The following is a 20793-nucleotide window of genomic DNA, read 5'->3' as shown; positions in this document are numbered from 1 at the left end:
TCATCTAAGCTGCATGGCTCCTTTCTCCAGCCCTGCGCACGTGCCACCTGATTATAGGCCGTCTGGTTGGCTCTGGACCGATCAGTGCACTGTCCTCACTTGGGCATGCCTCATGACTGAGTTTCTGCTCTGGAGTGACATTTCTCTCCAGTGAGAGACTGGATAGGCAGAAGGAAGTCGGGGTGGAATTTCTTCCTAGTTCTGTGGCCAACGAGGTATCTAGGGCCAGCCATCCTCTCTTCCTGTCCCCTAAGCAATCAGTGCTTGTAGAGGTGGGGCTGGCCCTTCATATTGCAGCCATGTTGTGGGGAATCCACATCACATTTCAGAACTTCTCACTATCTTGTTGATGCAGTTGCTGAACTGATATATTCTCCCTTCCAGTCTGTCTTTCTGAGAGGTCGTGTCTTAATATACAATCCTAAAGCCAATGGGAATTTGGTCAAGGATCTCCATGACAGAAGGATGTCCCTGCTAGCTGTTTTCAGACTATGGTAGACTCTGGAAACACATTAAGTGTTACTAATAATTAATGATTATCATGGCCCGCTAATCTTTTCTTACATTAACATTTATGTCAACCTCAGCATGGTACTTGTCTAGCAAGAGGCTGATAAATAAGGGCAAAGAATAAACAATCCAGAATGAAAGAGAATGTAAAATCAGGGACTATTGTGGAACCTTGATTGTGGAACATGTAAGGGAAGGAAAATCCTCCTCTTGCATGACTGAAGAGAATATAATCAACACCACTGGAAAAAATTTTGCCTAATGACATAATTACACAATAGAGAGAAATGGCATTGGAACTCATCCAAGTGTTTTGTTACATAATAATACATTAACAACGCTGTCTGATTATAACTGCACATACTTACTCAAGAGATAGAAAAGACTTCCGAGGAGATTTTCTGGTCTGTGGGAAAATTGTACTTTTTCCCCAAAGCTGCTTAATTATTTACTATTTCACCAATTTAGAACATTTGATTAACAATTATTTGTCTTTGGCATCAAGGTTGGGGAGATTATTTAAATAAATACTTGAATTCTGCTAAGTATCTGATTTCAACTAATAAAATCCTGGGATTAAAAAGTAAGGACAACACTCCTTCCAGAGCAAACACAAATACCGCCCTCGACCAACCCCAAAAGCTTTCTTTCTCATAAGATGGGTCTGCAGAATGCAGGCCTGACTTCCTATAAGAATCAAAATTTCATCAAGTGTTTTAACATATGTAAATATAAGGGTCTCCATCTTGGCTGACCCACTGAGTATTGACTCTCCAGAGCTAAAAACAGATGTTGCTGCAGTCTGAGCTAAAGTACTCTATGTGGTGCTGTACCAGATGCCTGTCCTTATGGGAACCAGGAACACGTACACACTAGTGGGTTGCATAAAGTAGCCCTGATAAAAAAGATCATGGCCCACTGGTGGGTCAGAGTAAAGACCAGGGAATGACTGTCACTTTAATCTTCCATTGTAACAAATCCCTACCATCTAGTAATTTAATTGTCTCACTACAGTGAGACACTCAGAATTTCAAAGAAAAAATGGGGCTAGAATTCAGATCCATCTCCTTCTCCATGAAGAGGCATAATAAAATAAAACTACATACTATACCCAGAAGAAAGAGACAAAGGCAGCCATATCCAGCCCTAGGAGAGCAAGAGCCTGTATTCTGCATATCACTATTCCTATTGCCAAGGGAGAGAGGAATAATCCCTCTTTTCACAGGCAGTTATATGGGTCAGTCCTGATTTTAACATAACCAAATCATTTTTACATACCTTTTCAGGTACATCCGAAACTCAAATGCAGAATCTAACAAAGAAGGCTATTATGTGAATGTGGAATTTGAATCTGTGACAAATGTATTATGCATAATAATTAATAATAAGCCTCATTTGGTAAGTGATCCAAGTCTGTACTTTTATGCTAGTTACTTATATCAACTGAATTTTTTTTTTCATTTTGCACAACAGTTTCAGAACACAATGGGACTGATTTTGCTGACACTCTCTGCGTTAACTAGAAATTGAAGACAGTGGGGTGGCAAAGGCAAAAGGTCGGTATTGTGTTCCGTGTGTGAGAGAACACTAAATTGCTTCTTGTGGAGTAGTGTTCTGACACATATTGAGCGCATGTCAGCGAAGTGAAAGGTATACCTTTTGCTAACTTTTCAGCTCTGGCGTGTCATTGGCATGTTAGGCATGTCTTTCACTTTGCTGACATGCATGGCAACTAGCAGAAAAAGCTGTAACTACTAATACTTTCTCTTGGAGCCTCAGCTCCTGGTGACAGAAAAATCAATGCTATGGAAATTCTAACGCAAGAGTTAAACATCTAAATTGCTTGTTAGCTTTTGTTATATTTTGGAGGTGGTGTTCTCATCACAGAATGTTCCTGCTCATATTTGATGGTACCTCAGGTGATGTGCTTCCTATTCAAGCTATTCATCATGATACTTAACACTCAAGAAATGAAGGGGACCCTTTCTGTCGTTGGAAGCAGAAACATAGCGCAAAAAACCTTTGATCTGCAGTGAGAGATGTGACTATCTATTGGTTTAACCCTGAAATGGCCCACAGTCTGATCTGAGTCCCTTTGTCCTCACTTGGTACATCTACACACACACACACACACCCTCATCAAAAAAACCCAACCCCACCTCTGTCAGCGAGTCTCAGAACCCAGGTCAACTGACTTGATCTCGTGGGACTTGTGCAACGGGCCTAAAAATACCAGAATAGATGTTCCCCTTGGGCTGGACTGGAGCTCTGAGACCTATTACCCTCACCAGATTTCAAAGCCCAGGCTCTAGCCCGAGTAGGAACATCTACACTATTTCTAGCCCCAGAGCATGAGCCAGTCAGTTAACCCAGGCTCTGAGACTCACTGCCCCTCTTCTTTTTTGTTTGTTTGTTTTTTTGCAGTATAGATATGCCCATTGTGTACTGAAGACCCAAACCTCTTCCCACTAAAGTCAATAGCAAAATTCCCCTTGCCTTCAATCAGACCAACACTTCCAGCTAGGCAACTAAAACACAGTTGTCTTAGGAACTTTGTTTCTTTAAAAAAAAAAAAGTCAGAAGAGGAAGAGAGCCCTTTGTAGGTTTGTTAAGAAATGTATGTGTACACCTTTATTTGTCTGATAGGACTGATTTTTAAGCACAACCCTATCTTTGAACTTTAAAAAAGAATGATGAAGCTGAAGGGAGAAATGTGTACACGTAAGGCTCAGAACTAGAGATCTGAGAATAACTGTTTGTTTGGTTCAGGGCTGCCCGGGGAGGGGCAAGTGGGGCAATTTGCCCCAGGCCTCCGGCCCCGCAGAGGCCCCCACGAGAATATAGTATTCTATAATATTGCAACTTTTTTTTATGGAAGGGGCCCCCTGAAATTGCTTTGCCCCAGGCCCCCTGAATCCTCTGGGTGGCCCTGGTTTGGTTTTTGTTCATTGGAAGAGCCAAAAAACAAACAAACCCACCAACCCCAATATATTTTGTTCAAACTACATGAAAATGTTTTGAAACAAAAAGTTGAACTGAAAAAACTGAAACATTTTCTTTTGACAATCTTGAAATGAAATACTTTGGTTTTTATTTGAGTTTTTTCAACCAAAATAATTCAGTGAATTTGACATTAATTCACAAAATATTTCAGTCAATCCAAATCTGCATTTTTTCAGCAAAAAAAACCTTAGTCTAAAATTTTGCCCAGCTCCAGAATTCTACCCTGTACCCTTTGTGAGTGACTAATGAGAGAGTTAGGGTGAAAGAGGGGAAAAGATCAGAGCCTGGGTTATAAATAGGGCCCTACCAAGTTCTCGTCTATGAAAAACGTGTCATGGCCCGTGAAATCTAGTCTCCCTCCCTGAAATCTGGTCTTTTGTGTGCTTTTACCCTATACTATGCAGATTTCACAGGGAAACCCAGAGTTTCTCGGATTGGGGGTCCTGACTCAAAAGGAAGTTGCAGGGGGGGTTGCAAGGTTATTTGTGTGGGGTGGGGTTGCACTATTGCCACCCTTACTTCTGTGCTGCCTTCAGAGCTGGGCGTCCAGAGAGTGGCAGCTGTTGGCCAGGTGCCCAGCTCTGAAGGCAGTGTCCTGCCACCAGCAGTACAGAAGTCAGAACACAATACCATACCATGCCACCCTACTTCTGCAGTGCTGCCTTTAGAGCTTGGCGTCCAGAGTGTGGTGGCTGCTGACGGAGGGCCCAGCTCTTCAGGCAGCAGTGCAGAAGTAAAGGTGGCAATACCATATCATGTCATCCTTACTTCTGTGCTACTGCTGGTGGTGGATCTGCCTTCAGAGCTGGGGTCCCGGCCAGCGGCTGCCGCTCTCCAGCAGCAGCGCAGAAGTAAGGGTAGCAGTGCCCTACAATAACCTTGCAACCACCTCACCACTCCTTTTTGGGTCAGGACCCTTACCATTACAACACTGTGAAATTTCAGATTTAAGTAGCTGAAATCATGAAATTTACAATTTTTTAAATCCTATGACTGTGAAATTGACCAAAATGGACTGTGAATTTGGTAGGGCCCTAGTTATAACATCACTGCTAATTTCTATCTTGATTAAAAAGTAAACCATTATTTTATCATAAAATAGTCGTGAGCCCTTAAGCAACATTTAAAAAACTTTAGTTAAATAGGTCCACGGCTAGGAAAAGTGGAAAGAGTCAAATTAATGGAGGAGGGGAGGTGAAGGGTGGTAATGGGTATGAAATTCAGCTTCTGAAACTGTCAAGTATTTCACGAGTAAACTGAGATGACTTAGTACATATTTTTGTGGGTTTATGGAAAAGCTGAAGGAAGCACTCTTTTTAGTGGGGGTGGGGATGGGGAGAGGAGCAGGTATTGTTACATAATTTGCACTTAGAGCTAAATCTTATCTTATTTACCCTATGACTTTAATGGGACTTTTGCTGGGTATAAGGACTGCAGGATTTGACTCAAAATCTTCTAGCTGTACTTACACCTAGTCTAGGTTGCCATGTCTTGCCTTTCACTGTGAACCCTATCCTACCTCTCACATTCATTTTGATCATTTGTTATGCCCTCTTCTTATGTCTTGTCTTAAATTAGATTGTGCATTCTTATCTTTCTATATCACCCATCCCAATGGAGAACTGTTACTTCTTGGGGCCTCTGCAGCCTCTGTACTGAACAAGTCATAATAAGAGTGAGTAAAAAGACTCTGTGTCACATAGATGAGGAGCTGAAGATCAAAAGGTAAATTTCACTTGCTACAAACTGGTTTTTATAGACTAAAACTTATCCATGTAATCAGTAGCATTCACAGAATTCATAGAGAAGTATTTAGAGAGGAAAATTACTCATGTAGGGGTCCCTATTTAAGTAAGCACATTGAAGTCAATGCATCAGACCCCATAATGAGCAAATAATTGAGGTTTTATTCTATATTTTTTAAAAAAGTCTATGAAAGAAAGACTAGAGGAAGAATTTAGTAATAACAGCAATGAACTAAGGATCTCCTAGGGGGAGTTTGGGTTGATACTGCTCTCAATGGAGACAGCAGGAGTTCTGTCACCAACTTCAATGAGAGCAGCAGCAGGACTCGCTAAGCATTCAAATCAAACAGGGTGGTTTTCACTAGTTGTAAAATTTCATTTTAATAAAGTATAATATAAACCTATGTAGAATTTCCTTATCTTGTTGTTTTTGTTTGCGGGACATTCTTTGTCTACAAATTTATCTTTTGAACCACAGTTTCTCTTGGGGCTTCCCAAGTACTGCTGGCATAGCTATGTCGTCTAGGAAAAATACCTAAGACTTTTTTTTTAAATGTGATGCATGCTTGTAAATCGCATAGACATTTTACTTCTAATCCCAGACTCACTTATTATTCTCTGAAACTGTCAAAATACCACAGAATACAGCAGGACTACTTATTTACAAACTCTTTATGAGCCTCTGAAATGCCTTTAATATTGCAAGTGCTTGTCTTCCCCCGGCCTCCCCATTTGTATAACTGAGTACAATATTGGTTTGTTGGCTCCTTGGGTTCAGATTCAAGCAATGGAATGAATGGCGAGTCAGTTCCAAAACTACTGTACCCATCTATGACAGGTTTCAGAGTAGCAGCCGTGTTAGTCTGTATCCGCAAAAAGAACAGGAGTACTTGTGGCACCTTAGAGACTAACAAATTTATTTCAGCATAAGCTTTTGTGGGCTACAGCTCACTTCTCCGGATGCATAGAATGGAACACACAGAAGATATTTATACATACAGAGAACATGAAAAGGTGGAAGCAGCCATGCCAACTGTAAGAGTCCAATCAACTGAGATGAGCTATCATCAGCAGGAGAAGGAAAAAAAAACAACAACAACCTTTGAAGTGATAATTGAGATGGCCCATAGAAGGTGTGAGGAGAACTTAACATGGGGAAATAGATTCAATTAGTGTAATGACCCAACCATTCCCAGTCTCTGTTTAAACCTAAGTTAATTGTATCTAATTTGCATATTAATTCGAGTTCAGCAGTCTCTCTTTGGAGTCTGTTTTTGAAGTTTTTTTGTTGCAAAATTGCCATCTTCAAGTCTGTCACTGAGTGGTTAGAGAGGTTGAAGTGTTCTCCCACTGGTTTTTGAATGTTATGATTCCTGATGTCAGATTTGTGTCCTTTTATTCTTTTGCGTAGAGACTGTCCGGTTTGGCCAATGTACATGGCAGAGGGGCATTGCTGGCTGTACCCATCTATGTGATCATGAAAGACAGTCGAGACAATAGCTGCATGTGAGGACTGATCCAATGACCCCTGAAGTCAATCGGAGTTTCCTCATTGACTTCAGCAGGCTTTCCATAAAACCGTTGGATATGCACAATGATCAGGCCAGATTTTCCTGTTTTACAGCAATTGTACCCAACACCACCTGAACAAAGCAGTCCCAAAATAACTGTAGTTGGCCTGGGAAGGTTAAGCCAGTGCATGGGGATCATCTACCAGTGTAGGGCCTGCATAGCAGGCTGGAATAATGGAATAACAGCCAGGGGAATCTGATGCCTCATGAGCCATTTTGGGGCAGTTAGCACGTGTGAGAGCAGCCTTTGGGCACCTCTAATTTGCACCAGGGGAAACTGACCAACAGTCTTTCACATAGCCAGAGCAGAATCAGGGAATGTAAAGGTGATGTAAAGCCACTTTTGAACGCCCTCCCGAGCTGTACTGTGTGCTCCTCAGCTGCAGCTGAGGATCCCAACCATTGTGTTTAGCTCTTTAATCCTTTTTTATTATTATATCACCTCTGCACACCAGTATTTTATACTTCTGTAAGTTATAACATTTATTATGGGCTTTCTTTTTCCCCCTAGCAAAATTTCAACTGGAGCTAATTCCGGCAGTAGGCGGAAAGTATTATTTGGAGTGTGCAGTCTCCATTTTCCTTCCTGACCAATAGTCCTCAGGCTTACACAAACACAGCAGCAGAAGTCTAAGGCCTTTTTGTTCCGCAGTAACAGCATGTCTGGGTGTATAGCTGCTAGCTGTTTCACCTTGTTGCTGTATTTCATAGAGCAGAGTTCTCTGACTCCTTTAGTCAGTACATAAATATCCATTTAATTAAAGATGAGGGGAAAAAAACACCCAAAGAAGAATATGAACAGTAGCAACAGCAGTACTAGCCCAGGACCACTCATCTAATAAAAAAAATGAAAGGAGAATACTTTCTTGATTAGGTACTTTCAATGAGTCATTGCTTGCTGCAGATGTGGGGGTGGGAGCAGAATCAAGGGTAGAAGAATTTCCTCATCTTTGGCCAACTCCCAACTAGGGAGTTCTATCTCTAAATGCCAGAGAACTGCTGCAATCCATTTTAAGTTGAACTTAAAGGGCCTTTCCTCCTGTGTAGTCACTTATACCTGAGAAAAGTGAAGCAAACATGGCTTCCATCACTTCCTGTTTGGAAACTATTCCACAAACAAATCTATTACTGTCAAGAAGATTTTCTTGAGGTTCATCTCCCACCCCCTACCCCATTAATAGGTCCCAGTTCAGCAAAGCACTCAAGTATGAGCATAAGGTTCACCAAAATCCGCATTTTCCTAATTGTTCTATAGTATGTCAATATTTCAGGTTGACAGCATGTGCTAAAATTTAAGCACACTGTCACAGGGTGGCTGTCCCTGTAGAGGCTGATGGGTCTCAGCTGACCTGTGGCATATTTCACTTGATTCCTCAGATGGGGAAAATGGGTCATGGGACTCAATCAGGCCTCTGGGACAGATAAGGAAGAGGCCTGGGTAGAAAGATAGACTTCAGTGGAGGCTAAGGGCTATAGAGGACTGGGAGAGCCCTGTAGCAGACCCTGAGATAGCAGGGGGTAGACCTCCAGAGAGCAGGAGGTTCCTGCAGGAGATCCTGAGGCAACAAGGGAGAAAAGACACTAGGCAGGAAGGCTTGGGAGTGGCTTGATGAAGAGCAGGAAAGACTGAATATGTGAACTACAGACTCTGAAGACTTTATTCTGAATGGATTGTGGCCAAGAGGAGGCTCCCTCAGGTCATGAGAGGGTGCTCTGGAGCCTTGTTACACTCATCCTGAAGTGCTTTGCTGAAGCAGGGCCTCTATTTCATCTAGTTATTGCAATCATACCTCACTGTGCTTCCCTAAATGAGAGAGACATCCTTCAAATACTTGTTGACTGTTAAAACCCATAGTAGTCACTGTAGCCAAGTTAGTGACCATGGCGATACTGCTGTTGCAACATAGGGGGTGTGTGACCACTGGAACCATGCTCTCAACTGCAGAATACTGGGGGCTTCTCTCCTGTGACCAGCCATTGCTGCTCAGGGGCTGGGTTCATCATTGTCCACTGCTTTCCTACCACTCCTATTTATGCATTTTTTTGCTTTGGTTTACTGGGCACAAGGATGGGCAGGTAGTCTGGACAGCTATGCAGTCCTCACCACTATTGGTGTTATGGTCTCCTGTTGTACCTCCTGGGTATGGCATGTGATTTTTCAAATCCTCTTTAACTACTTGGTTTTTCAAAGAAATCTAATGAGGCAACTGTACACACACAGTAATCCTGGGTCTTCTGTACATGCCTTGGAAAATTTAGTACTGGAGTAAAATTTTCAAAAGTGACTCAGAGGCTTAGGAGCCTAAGTTATATTTTCAAAAGTGACAATGGCACTTCATGACACATGCTTAAAGGTATCTATGTGCCTAAAGCTGTAGATGGGCACCTGGTTGGATTTTCAATGGGATTAGGTGATTTGGGTGCACTTTTAGGCATCTAAATATCTTTAAACATCTGGCTCTTAGACTCCTATGTTTTTTTGAAAATCAATGAGACTTAAACTTCTAAGTGCATAGGTCACATATGAAAATAGGATTTATTTATCACTTAGGCACTTGGGAATGTCTTATTCTCGAGCTCTTATCAGTTTCCTTAACCTTTCTTCTATTTTGTCTAGTTTTCTACATCTTTTTTAACCAGCGTTCATGATTTATTCCAGGTACAGCATCACCAGTGCAATGTACTGGATCACATGGAAAATAATTCTGCTTTACATCTACCTCCTACGTAGTTTTCTTTCTACTATTGCCTCCAGGTGTTTCCTGGACTTGCTGCTTTCTAGGTAGGTACCTTCTAGTTTTTTATTCTGTTTACTCTTCCTGTAACTCTTTTTTTACAACTGAATCTGATCTTTTTGCAGTCCACTGTTTATAATCTCTTCAGGGCACCTTGCAGCTTAGAAATCTCTTAACTGTGTGTTTGCTAATACTTCTATTTTGGTGTCATTGACAAATTTAATGAATGTAAAATCTAAACCTCCTTTTACACAATAATAAAAATATTAAATAATAAGGGTCACAATACTGATCCCTGAATTAAGTTAAGAACTTCTAATCCAGTATTAGGCACTGGAGGTTTCAATTTCTTTATAAATATATGATTTAGTTCTATATCACATGCATTGCTGAACTCCAAATGTATGGTAATACACCTCTGCAGTCTCTCTAGCTACTGAATCCAGCAAAGAAGACCATTACATTTGTTTGGCATAATGTAACCTACTATTAATAAAACAGCATTTTATGCTATTTCAATACTATGGTAAGTATTCACATAGGACCCCATTAAAAGCCAACTGAATTTAACAGAAGATTATCTTTGACTTAAATGGTCTTTGGAAACAGGGCTATCTTGCCTCTCTTACTATATACTGGAGCATTTTGCCAGGAATAGATGTCTGGCTAATTGTTCAGTAGTTTCCTGATTTTTCTCTCTTAATATCAGTACCTGATCACCTTGATCTTTTGGTGTGACCTCTTGACTTCCACAAGTTATTGAAAATTATTTCCAGAGATTCTGAAGCCTTCTTTGTAAATGCTTTTCAAACTCTTAAGTGCATTTTTGTCCAGAGTAAGTCTGGGTGGGAAATGGTTTTTATGTCCTGAAATAATTTTCAACATTTAAAAAAAAAATCCAATCTGGATTTGGACAAAAATGAAATGTCAAATTTTTTGAGAAACAAAAGTAAAAAAAATTGATTTGGGTCAATCAAAACATTTTGGTTTGCTAATTTTGAAATATTTTGCCCTTTTTCAGTAAAATTTTAGGGGGAAAAAGACATTTCAAAATGAAATACCCAAGTTTTCATTTAGAAAATATCAAAATAGGCCACTTTTTGAGTCAGGAAATTTGTCATAGTCAACATTTTTTTGCAAACAGTTTTGACCACTCTTCATTACTGTGACCAACACTACCACTGACTCTCATCTCTTGTTTAGGCTTTTGGATTCTCCCCTTGTGTGTGCCCATCTCAGTGTGATGGTAACTCACTACCAGTGGACACCTTGTGTGAATGTGCGTGGGAGGACTCAGTGTAGACTCCTGAAACTTTTCACACTTCAGCACCTCTCCTTTCAGATTACAGGATTCTCTTTAGGGACATCTGTGTGAAATTAGCCACACAACAGTAATAATAAAAATACTGCCTTTCTCCCCACCTTTGCCTGTTTGGACTATCAAGTGCTTAAAATACCTAATAAAAAGCAGCATCGGAAGCTATGCATGCTAGCGTAGCTGTAATGAATATTATCTCAAGACTGTTGATTTGAAGCAAAAATTCATTGTAAAGCACTCAAAGTTACACATTTTAAAGTGAAGTACTGAAAACAAGGTAGATATGCTATACAAATTCTCATACTTTAGACTCTAGTGTATCCAGCTTTCATCTGAGATGCTGTCAAAATGCTGGGTCCTCATAATTATTCTCTTCAGGAGCAAGTACTGTGTATGCTATCAGCGCATATGAAGAGTGGTAGGCATTGCAAAAGATAGAGCTGTCATGACAATAACAAGCAAGGCTGAAGTGAAATCAATTAGATTAGCGCGTGGGAGCACTGAGCTTCAATTTATAGGTATTCCTTTAACCTCTTGATCACCAGTTCATATCCAGCCCAGGTCAGTAATAATCAAGATATCTGACACATGGTCTTCTATTGTTGTCACTGACAGCAAAATCCAGCAGTTACTTTTACACAGGCATGGAGGCCAGCGTGGAAATGGCTGTGCAGCAGGCCCAGGAGCTGTCCTAGCAGCACAGAACAAGCTAGCTCTGGAGAAACTGGGGCAGGATGTGCTAAGTGCACTTTGCTGGGCCTTTAAAAGAAATATTGGGCACTTCCTCCTAGGTCTTACTGCCAAAAGAAGCAGGCTTCTAAGTGCACTCTCAAGCCAGCAGAGTTCTCTCAATCTACACAGAGTTAAGCAAGCCTGTTATCTGTTTTTTCAGGGGTGCACTGGGTTGGAAGAGGCTCCCCTAGTGCATCTGAACAGAAATTTGTTCTAGATATTTTTCAAGTGGGGCAAACTAAGATAATCTAGGGAATTCCATATGCATGTTCTGGGCCAAATCTTACGGGTCTTATTCAGGCAAAACTCCCCATGAAAGGTAGTTTTTGCCTAATTAAGGACTGAGTGAGAACTGAAGGATTTGACCAATATCAGGCCTTGTCTACACTACAAGACTATTTCGAATCAACTTAGTTCGAATTTGTGGATTCGACCTTATGAAGTCGAATTTGTGTATCCATACTAAATACACTAATTCGAATTTCTGAGTCCACATTCACGGGGCCAGCGTCGACTTTGGAAGCGGTGCACTGTGGGAAGCTATCCCACAGTTCCCGCACTCCCCGCTGCCCATTGGAATGCTGGGTAGAGCCCCCAATGCCTGCTGGGGGAAAAAATGTGCCGAGGGTGGTTTTGGGTAACTGTCATTATTGAACCGTCACTCCCGCCCTCTCTCCTTGAAAGCGCCGGCGGGAAATCTGTTCGCGCCCTTCTCTTGTCAGTTACAGCGCGTACGCCACAGCACTGCGAGCATGGAGCCCGCTGCGATCATCGCTGCACTTATGGCCGTTGTCAACTCCTCGCACCTTATCGTCCACCTCTTCCACAGTCAGCTGCTGAGAAATTGGGCGAGGAGGCTCCGGCAGCGCGGTGAGGACAGGAAGTCACAGAGTGGCGCAGACCTCTCACAAAGCAGGGTACGCCGCGCCGTGGAGATCATGGTGGCAATGGGTCAAGTTCATGGTGTGGAACGGCGATTCTGGGCCCGGGAAACCAGCACGGACTGGTGGGACCGCATAGTGCTGCAGGTCTGGGATGAATCACAGTGGCTGCGAAACTTCAGGATGCGTAAGGGCACTTTCCTTGAACTCTGTGACTTGCTGGCCCCTGCCCTGAAGCGCCAGGACACACGGATGCGAGCAGCCCTTAGTGTGCAGAAGCGAGTGGCCATAGCCCTCTGGAAACTTGCAACGCCAGACAGCTACCGGTCAGTAGCAAACCACTTTGGCGTGGGCAAATCTACCGTGGGGGTTGCTGTGATGCAAGTAGCCCACGCAATCGTTGAGCAACTGCTCTCAAAGGTAGTGACTCTCGGAAACGTCCAGGACATCATACATGGCTTCGCCGCGATGGGATTCCCAAACTGCGGTGGGGGTATAGATGGGACTCACATTCCTATCCTGGCACCAGCCCACCAGGCCAGCGAGTACATTAACCGAAAGGGCTACTTTTCAATGGTGCTGCAAGCACTGGTGGACCATAGGGGACGTTTTACCAACATCTTCGTTGGGTGGGCGGGCAAGGTTCATGACGCGCGTGTGTTCAGGAACTCTGGTCTGTTTAGACGCCTCCAGGCAGGAACTTTCTTCCCGGACCACAAAATAACGGTTGGGGATGTGCAGATGCCTACAGTGATCCTCGGGGACCCAGCCTACCCGCTAATGCCCTGGCTCATGAAGCCCTATACAGGCGCCTTGGACAGAGAGAAGGAACTCTTCAACTACTGGCTGAGCAAGTGCAGAATGGTGGTGGAGTGTGCTTTCGGAAGTCTCAAGGGGAGATGGCGGAGCTTACTGACTCGCTCGGACATCAGCGAAAAGAATATCCCCGTAGTTATTGCTGCTTGCTGTGTGCTACACAATCTCTGTGAGAGCAAGGGCGAGACCTTTTTGTCCGGATGGGAGGTTGAGGCAAATCGCCTGGCTGCAGTTTACGCTCAGCCAGACACCCATGCCGAGAGAATATCCCAGCGGGAAGCGCTGTGTATCCGGGAGGCTTTGAAAGCAAGTTTCCTCGGAGAGCAGGGTAACCTATGACTCTCCACTTGCTTTCAAGAGAAACTGACCCTGGGCCTGTGTCTGTATGTGTCGATTTCGATCTGCGGTTACATACCCCGTTCTCCAAGTTTCCCCCACTTCCAAAGCACGTTTTAAAGCAAATTAATTGTTACACTCATTATTAATAAATCTTTGTTTTACTTTGCATTTCTGTTCAGGTGTTGAAACATGGACGCATACTGTGCTGGGTACGGTGTGCACTGATGTACATACAGCTTGTACAATACAGGACGGACATCCTCCTGCTCCTCCATAGGTCTCTGGGGTGGGGGACGGTTTCAAGTGGTTGTGCATGTAGGGGTGGGTTTGCAGGAGGGGGCGAGTGGTGCCGTCTTTGCATACGGAATTGGATGCAGGCTCTGGGCTGTGGGTTTGGGCATAGGAAGGGGTGAGGGGTGTGGGGGAAGGGTGAGTATCTGTCCGTGGATGAGGGCTCTTGTTGGGGCTCAGGGCAGCGGAGAGGATCGCGCCTACGGTGGAAGTGCATGGTAAGGGCAGCATGCCTTAACATTAGGGGGTGGCAGGCGCTAGGACCGTGGACAAGCGTACACATCACAGAATGACCCGGAGCAGCATACACCACACAGAGGGACCCTGGTGACTACTGAATGCAGTCTGTGTGTGCCCTGCAGTTGATCCTGCCCCCGATAGCCTACATTAGCAGGGTACAGACTATCCCGTGCAATTATAAATCCCCTGCCCCCCCCCCCCACATACACAGTCTTCTGACACGAAAGACGTGACGGAAAGAGTGAACAACAGCAAACAGCTTTTATTAATCTACTACATAGTGGGGTGATGAAACTTGGATTTGGGACTGGGTGATCCTGTAAGGGAAGCGCTTCTAAACAGTTATAGCGTCAGAGGTGTGTGGAACATTAGCGCTCAGCTGTGGTGCAGTGACAGTTCTCACGGCCCCTACCGCCCCTCCGTCTTGTAATTTTTGGTGAGGGGGGGACAGGACTTCTTGGCGTTGGAGGGTGGTTGCAGATACAGTGCAGGGGGGCTCTCTCCTCCTGCCTGCGGTCCTGCAGAACATCAACAAGGCGCCGGAGCGTGTCCGTTTGCTCCCTCATTAGCCCAAGCAGCGTTTGAGTCGCCTGATGGTCTTCCTGGCATCACCTATCCTCCCGTTCGATGTGTGTGCGATGCTGTTGAGAGAGGGTCTCCCTCCACTGTCTCTGCTCTGCCGCTTTGCCTCTGGAGCAGGCCATCAGTTCCGCGAACATCTCTTCCCGAGTCTTTTTCTTTCGCCGCCTAATCTGAGCCAGCCTCTGCGAGGGGGATGCCGGGGCAGTCCGGGAAAGATCAGAAGCTGTGTGATGGGAAACAGTAAATGATTTCCTTGAACAGATACATGTTTGCAAACAGTGAACACAGTCTAGTCAGTTTCTCTGAACAAGACCATACAGGGCACCAAGTCTCACGAGATCTCAGGAAAAGTTCGAGATTTCGGAATACGCTCTCATTGGCGGCGCCATTGCACAGGAGAGCGGACAAGCGGGGAGAGACAGCATAATCCGTCTTGCAGACAGTCCTGGTAAGCCTTAAAGTAGATCATGCTTATCAGTTAGTGGATAGCTGTGCTCTCCTGCTAAAGGCAATCTGGAAAGCAGAAAGGCTGAGCCTTTTCCAGCCCCTCCCGCCAGTGCACGGGAAAGATCAATGTCTGCTTGTTCTCTGTGGCCTCCAGCACGTGGCTGTTAAGCGAGGGTCGTTGTTATGCAACCTAATTGTAAACCGTTAACAATAGTAACAATACACTAATTGCCCAACTTAGATGCAGCCTGTCCAGACCGACATCACCCTGAGGCGGGTCACTCGCAGTCAGAGAGAGCGGATGCTACTGGAAGCCCTGCACAGACAGGACCATATGCAGCAATGCTGGTGGAGGCGATGATTCCTCTCTACATTAGGATCTCCTGGCGCGGAAGAGTGTGCTTCCATGGAGCACCGAATAAGGCACCTCTCCCCAGGAACCTCCTGCGGAGGCTTTTCGAGCTGCTCTCTGAGAGCTTTGTTGAACTGTCCCAAGAGGATTACTGTTCAATCCCTATATGTGTGGACCTACTATTTATATAGTTTGACATGTAAAATTTTGTATATAGTATTTCTATTTTTTCTATACCCGTTTTTTAAAAAATAAAAGTTTCCATGTTTATAGCACTTACCGCCTGATCCTTCCCCTGATTCTGAGTCCGGGTTAACGGGCCGGGAGGGTTGGTAGGGGATCTCTGTGAGGGTGATGAAGAGATCCTGGCAGTCAGGGCAAGCGGTATTGTGTTCGCTGTCGCCTGCGCCGTCCTCCACAAACCCTTCCTCATCTTCCCCATCGGCGAACATCGCCGTGGAACTGTCCAGGTTCACTATGCCAACCTCAGAGTCCACGGTCACTGGTGGGGCAGTGGTGGCAGACCCACCGAGAATGGCATGCAGTGCCTCGTAGAAGCGGCATGTCTGGGGCTGTGCTCCGGAGCGTCCGTTTGCCGCTCTGACTTTTTGGTAACCTTGTCTCAGGTCCTTGACTTTCACGCGGCACTGCATCGCATCCCGGCTGTATCCTTTCTCTATCATGGCTTTGGAGACCTTCTCGAAGGTCTTTGCATTCCGCTTGCTGGAGCGCAGCTCCGAGAGCACAGACTCCTCGCCCCACACAGCAATCAGATCCAGGACTTCCCGGTCTGTCCATGCTGGGGACCTCTTTCTATTCTTGGATTGGCCGGACTCCTCTGCTGGAGAGCTCTGCATCGTTGCAGGTGCTGCGGAGCTCGCCCCGATGTCCAGCCAGGACGTCAGATTCAAAGTGCCCAGACAGGAAAAGGAATTCAAATTTTCCCGGGTCATTTCCTGTGTGGCTGGTCAGAGAATCCAAGCTCGGACTGCTGTCCAGAGCGTCAACAGAGTGGTGCACTGTGGGATAGCTCCCGGAGCTACTAAGTTCGATTAGCATCCACACCTAGCCTAATTCGAGCTAGCCATGTCGAATTTAGCGCTACTCCACCTGTCGAGGTGGAGTACCAAATTCGAACTAAAGAGCCCTCTAGTTCGAATTAAATGGCTTCCTGGTGTGGACGGTTGAGCGGTTAGTTCGAATTAACGCTGCTAAATTCGAATTAAAGTCCTAGTGTAGACCAGGCCTCAGATACACCATCTATCCATATGATATTGATCATATTTACACTGTTCTTCAAATTCAATCAGAACAACATAATACAAGAACATAGGTTTTCAATGTGACTGAATGGAAGGTTTGGTGAACATGCTGAAACCTTAGTGAACATTGTATAGGAGGAAGGGATAGCTCAGCGGTTTGAGCAGTGGCCTGCTAAACCCAGGGTTGTAAGTTCAATCCTTGAGGGGGTCACTTAGAGATCTGGGGCAAAAATCAGTACTACTTAGTCCTGCTAGTGAAGGCAGGGGGCTGGACTTGATGAACTTTCAAGGTCCCTTCCAGTTCTAGGAGATGATATCTCTATTATTATTTATAAACAGAAATGTGGGGAGATGGGAAAACAGTATATAAGATAGCTATTAATTACAGGCAGAATGCAAAGAAGGGCAAAAACAAAATCAATGGAAATATTTGTTTTGTGTGCACAGTGAAATCAACAGTTACCATTATAAATCTAACCCTTTGAAGCCTATTGATAAATAAAGGACCAAGATTCAAGTTGAGGTCCAGTCTTGGCCAAACTTTGGTGGGAGAAGAGGTTCAGATCCAGTTTTTCAGTTGGGGGTCCATTTCTGTTAATCCACACATCTGGCTAAATTCAGCCCTAGAGCAAACAGATGCTACATACCTGAAGTCAATGGAGTGTAACCAATTCTTCAGCCCAGCATCTCTGAAGTATGTCTATTCTCTATTATATATGCAGAAGAAGCATGTAGGTTGTTCCCAAATCCCTATTTCCCATGCAGCCTGGCAGAAGTGTCCATCTTTCATAAGAAGCCAATTTTCTCCTGTCAAGTTAATATAATTTTAGCAAGATTGGTATGGAAGGAAGGCGATACTGCTCGGACTTGTACTGCTGCTCAACATTTATTCCCTCCTGATGCCCCATGCACTGTTTCCCTCTCAAATTAGTATTTTGCTTTTAAATCAGCTATCAAGTTCAAGATATATTAAGTTCAGCACATCAATGTGTCTTACTTGCTAAAGATATCATTCTAAACAAGTTGTACACTGCATTTATATAGATTTTTCTACTCAGTTTATTCAAGATGAAAACATAAGCAATATTTTCTTAAAATATTGTAGGTACTCCCAAAGTCCTGTTCAGGAATATGAAGGTGAATCCTCAGGACATGACACCTCCCAAGGGGAATCTTATTACTACTGTAAAGAGTGTTAAATATTAGTGTCAATTATTGTGAACTTTGCATGAAATAATCCCCTCCTCCAACTTGTACTGCATTCCAACCACACAGACCCCTACTTATCTTCTCCCAAGACATCCTAGACTGGCAACCAAACCAAGAGATTTTGTTCATTCAAGTGAGAGGAAGTGAGTGGTTCTCACAAGGTGAGCAACAGTCACCCCATAGACCAAGGTGATATTCCACATCCTTACATGAAGGACACAAAGCAGCATAATCTGGAGCTTTCATTGTGGCGTGTGTTGACCTTGTCCTGCATTGACTAAAATTCTCCTTGTGCTGGCAGGTGCTTGATTCCAACAGAGTGTCCAGGGAGAGGGGACATCCCATGGAAGTAGTGGAAATGGCAATAAGCAGAAATCCATGGGGCAGCAGGAAGATCCATGCCTCCAGATGGTCAAGAGGTCAGACCTGGGAGGGAGCGGCGCAATAAAAGTGAGAAGAGGCAGAGTGAAAAGAGGGATAGGTCGAAATAGGCAAGTTGTAACTAACACCTCAGACTAAAGACCAGTACCGATTGGTGTGGGGCAGGACAAGAGTGGAGACCAGAAGCAATAAATGGAAGTTGCAGGTGCACAGAGAATGAGGTTTCCACTGTTCCCTTCCACCACAGAAGACTAATTATGTAATTACTTAGATAGTCCCAGTGACCCAAGAGCTGAAAGAGGGGCTGGATTTGGAAAACATGAGCTGTGAAGACTAGGAAATCTCACATTTTGATCTCACCAAGATAGGAGACTGTGGTGCATCATGGGAGATGTAACCCAATCTGGCAGCCCAGCCTATAGAGGAAAATTGGACTAGGAGGCACCTGAACTCTGGCTCCCATAAAGTAGCACAACAGCATTTCTTAATAAATATATTTCAGTTTTTGGCTGAAATATTTAGCTGAATAAGTCCAAATTTTCCACCGGGTTGGGTGGGGGAATTTCCATCCAGCTCTAGTGACTTGCATGGCTCCCATTACTATACTACAGGGATGTCTAGGGGTTAAAAGGGGAGACTTCCTGGAGCATATTGGGCAGTACTACAATATGCTTTTTCTTTGTGTATTGAATATTCAGAACACCTTTCATATATGCCCACATGAAAGATCAATGGCACTCTTCCTTCACAGGGAAAATGTGCACACTGTACTATAGTAACTACTCTTTAAAAAAACTGCTATTATAGATTTTAATGGAGCTACAGTTGATCTGCAGCAAACCAGGAGTTATGTTAAACAAAATATATTTTGGGTGTTCCTAAAAATCTAAATGATTCTCTAAGAGCTTCTTAATCCTGAATTAGAAAGAGGTTTTGTGAGCTGGGACACTCCAGGCTGCTATATTTGAGGCACCTTTGAAAGAAATGTATTATAACTTTTTCTGTTTTAATGGATCATGCCATTAGATCAGGAGAGTACTGTGCTGGCAATACATAAAACATCAAAAGAAGCAGTAAATGAGCATTGCCACTAAAGCTTACCTATAATTGGATAATTTTGGAGCTACATCTCTATCAGTCAAAAAACATAAAAGCAAATCTCTTATTGGAAGATTTTTAAGGACGGAGTTAAGGGGTTGAAAATGTATGCAGAAACTGCTAAATGATGAAGATGAGGCACTAAAGACCCTTCTTCCTAGGCATTTTCCCCCTGATGTCATGCTATTTAATTATCACTGAGGGGAATTTCCTGAAGATTCAGTTGTTAATTTTGAATTGTTTTGCGAAAAATATCTGAATCTTTGAGAACTGTCAGATCTCTGCAAAGTTTCTAGACTTCATCAAAAAGCTGATGGATGTGTGGGGCAATGAAGTCAATAAGACTCTTTTTCTGTTGGCGTCAGGAAGTCGTTAAAGCAGTGCTGGCATACAGTGGGAGCCAGTGGACCCATATGTTTAAATATTGTGTTGTCTTGTGTTTGATTATATTGCATGCATTTCCTTTACATCTCTAACTAGGATAAGACACGGTTACTGTAGCAGATAAAATGTATTATTAACAGTACTTTTTCACATATTAATGTGCAAAAATACTTTATTAAAAAATAAACAAAACCTAAATTCCCAGACACAATATTGGTTGCAGAAAACATTGTAAATATATATCCATTACATTCATGGAGCATTATGAGAACCTTCTGGGTTAAAAAAGTGACCCACAGGATTCTGAGTCAGTATACTTATAGTTAAGGTTTCCAAGAACTTTAATTGTGATTCTATATCAATGCCCCATCTCTATCTCCTCACCCAGCATTCCCTCACACCTCAATCCCACAAATAACACACTGTCACTGTCACTATTAGTAAAGAGATAAAGCAACTGAGCTGCTGGAAATGGAACAGTATAGGTGTTGCAGGACTCTTGGCTCTGGTTAATACTAAAAATACCAATTGCCACCATACAAGAGATACAGATCTCTTACTGCTAATGACATAGGAGCTACCCTCCCAAACGCAGAACATACTCCACTGCAACCACAACAGCAAGACACCTCAAACATCATCCTTTACATCCCTCTCCCCACATATAGTCTAGAGGAGAAAACTCTCCTAGGCTCCATTCAACCTCGAGTCAGGAAGCAGTCTCCCTCATTCATTTGGAATATCATAGGTTGATTGAAATAGCCCAAATATTTGTGCCCTCCATATATGACTCAGAGGGTTGATCATAAACAGGTTGACTGTGGGTGGAAATATGAGGACAGAGCTAAGGGTGGCTTTTTTTGGTAAATTTAACTCTGAATTCTGCGACTCGTGGGA

The 20793-nt window shown here is 43.6% G+C and overlaps 1 long non-coding RNA gene across 1 annotated transcript in view; it reads left to right on the top strand.

Moving 5' to 3' along the window:
* LOC123367441 overlaps positions 1-20010 on the top strand; it is a 42509-nt gene extending 22499 nt beyond the window's left edge. The window contains exons 2-3 of the long non-coding RNA XR_006578466.1: positions 9489-9611; positions 18335-20010. This is a non-coding gene — a long non-coding RNA (uncharacterized LOC123367441). The remainder of the gene's footprint in view (positions 1-9488; positions 9612-18334) is intronic.
* The last annotated feature ends 783 nt before the right edge of the window (positions 20011-20793 follow it).

The sequence above is a fragment of the Mauremys mutica genome, chromosome 3, assembly GCF_020497125.1.
Source record: "Mauremys mutica isolate MM-2020 ecotype Southern chromosome 3, ASM2049712v1, whole genome shotgun sequence".
Lineage (NCBI taxonomy): Eukaryota > Metazoa > Chordata > Testudines > Geoemydidae > Mauremys > Mauremys mutica.
The sequence above is the reverse complement of the archived record's forward strand: the minus strand, read 5'-3'. Positions and strand labels throughout refer to the sequence as shown.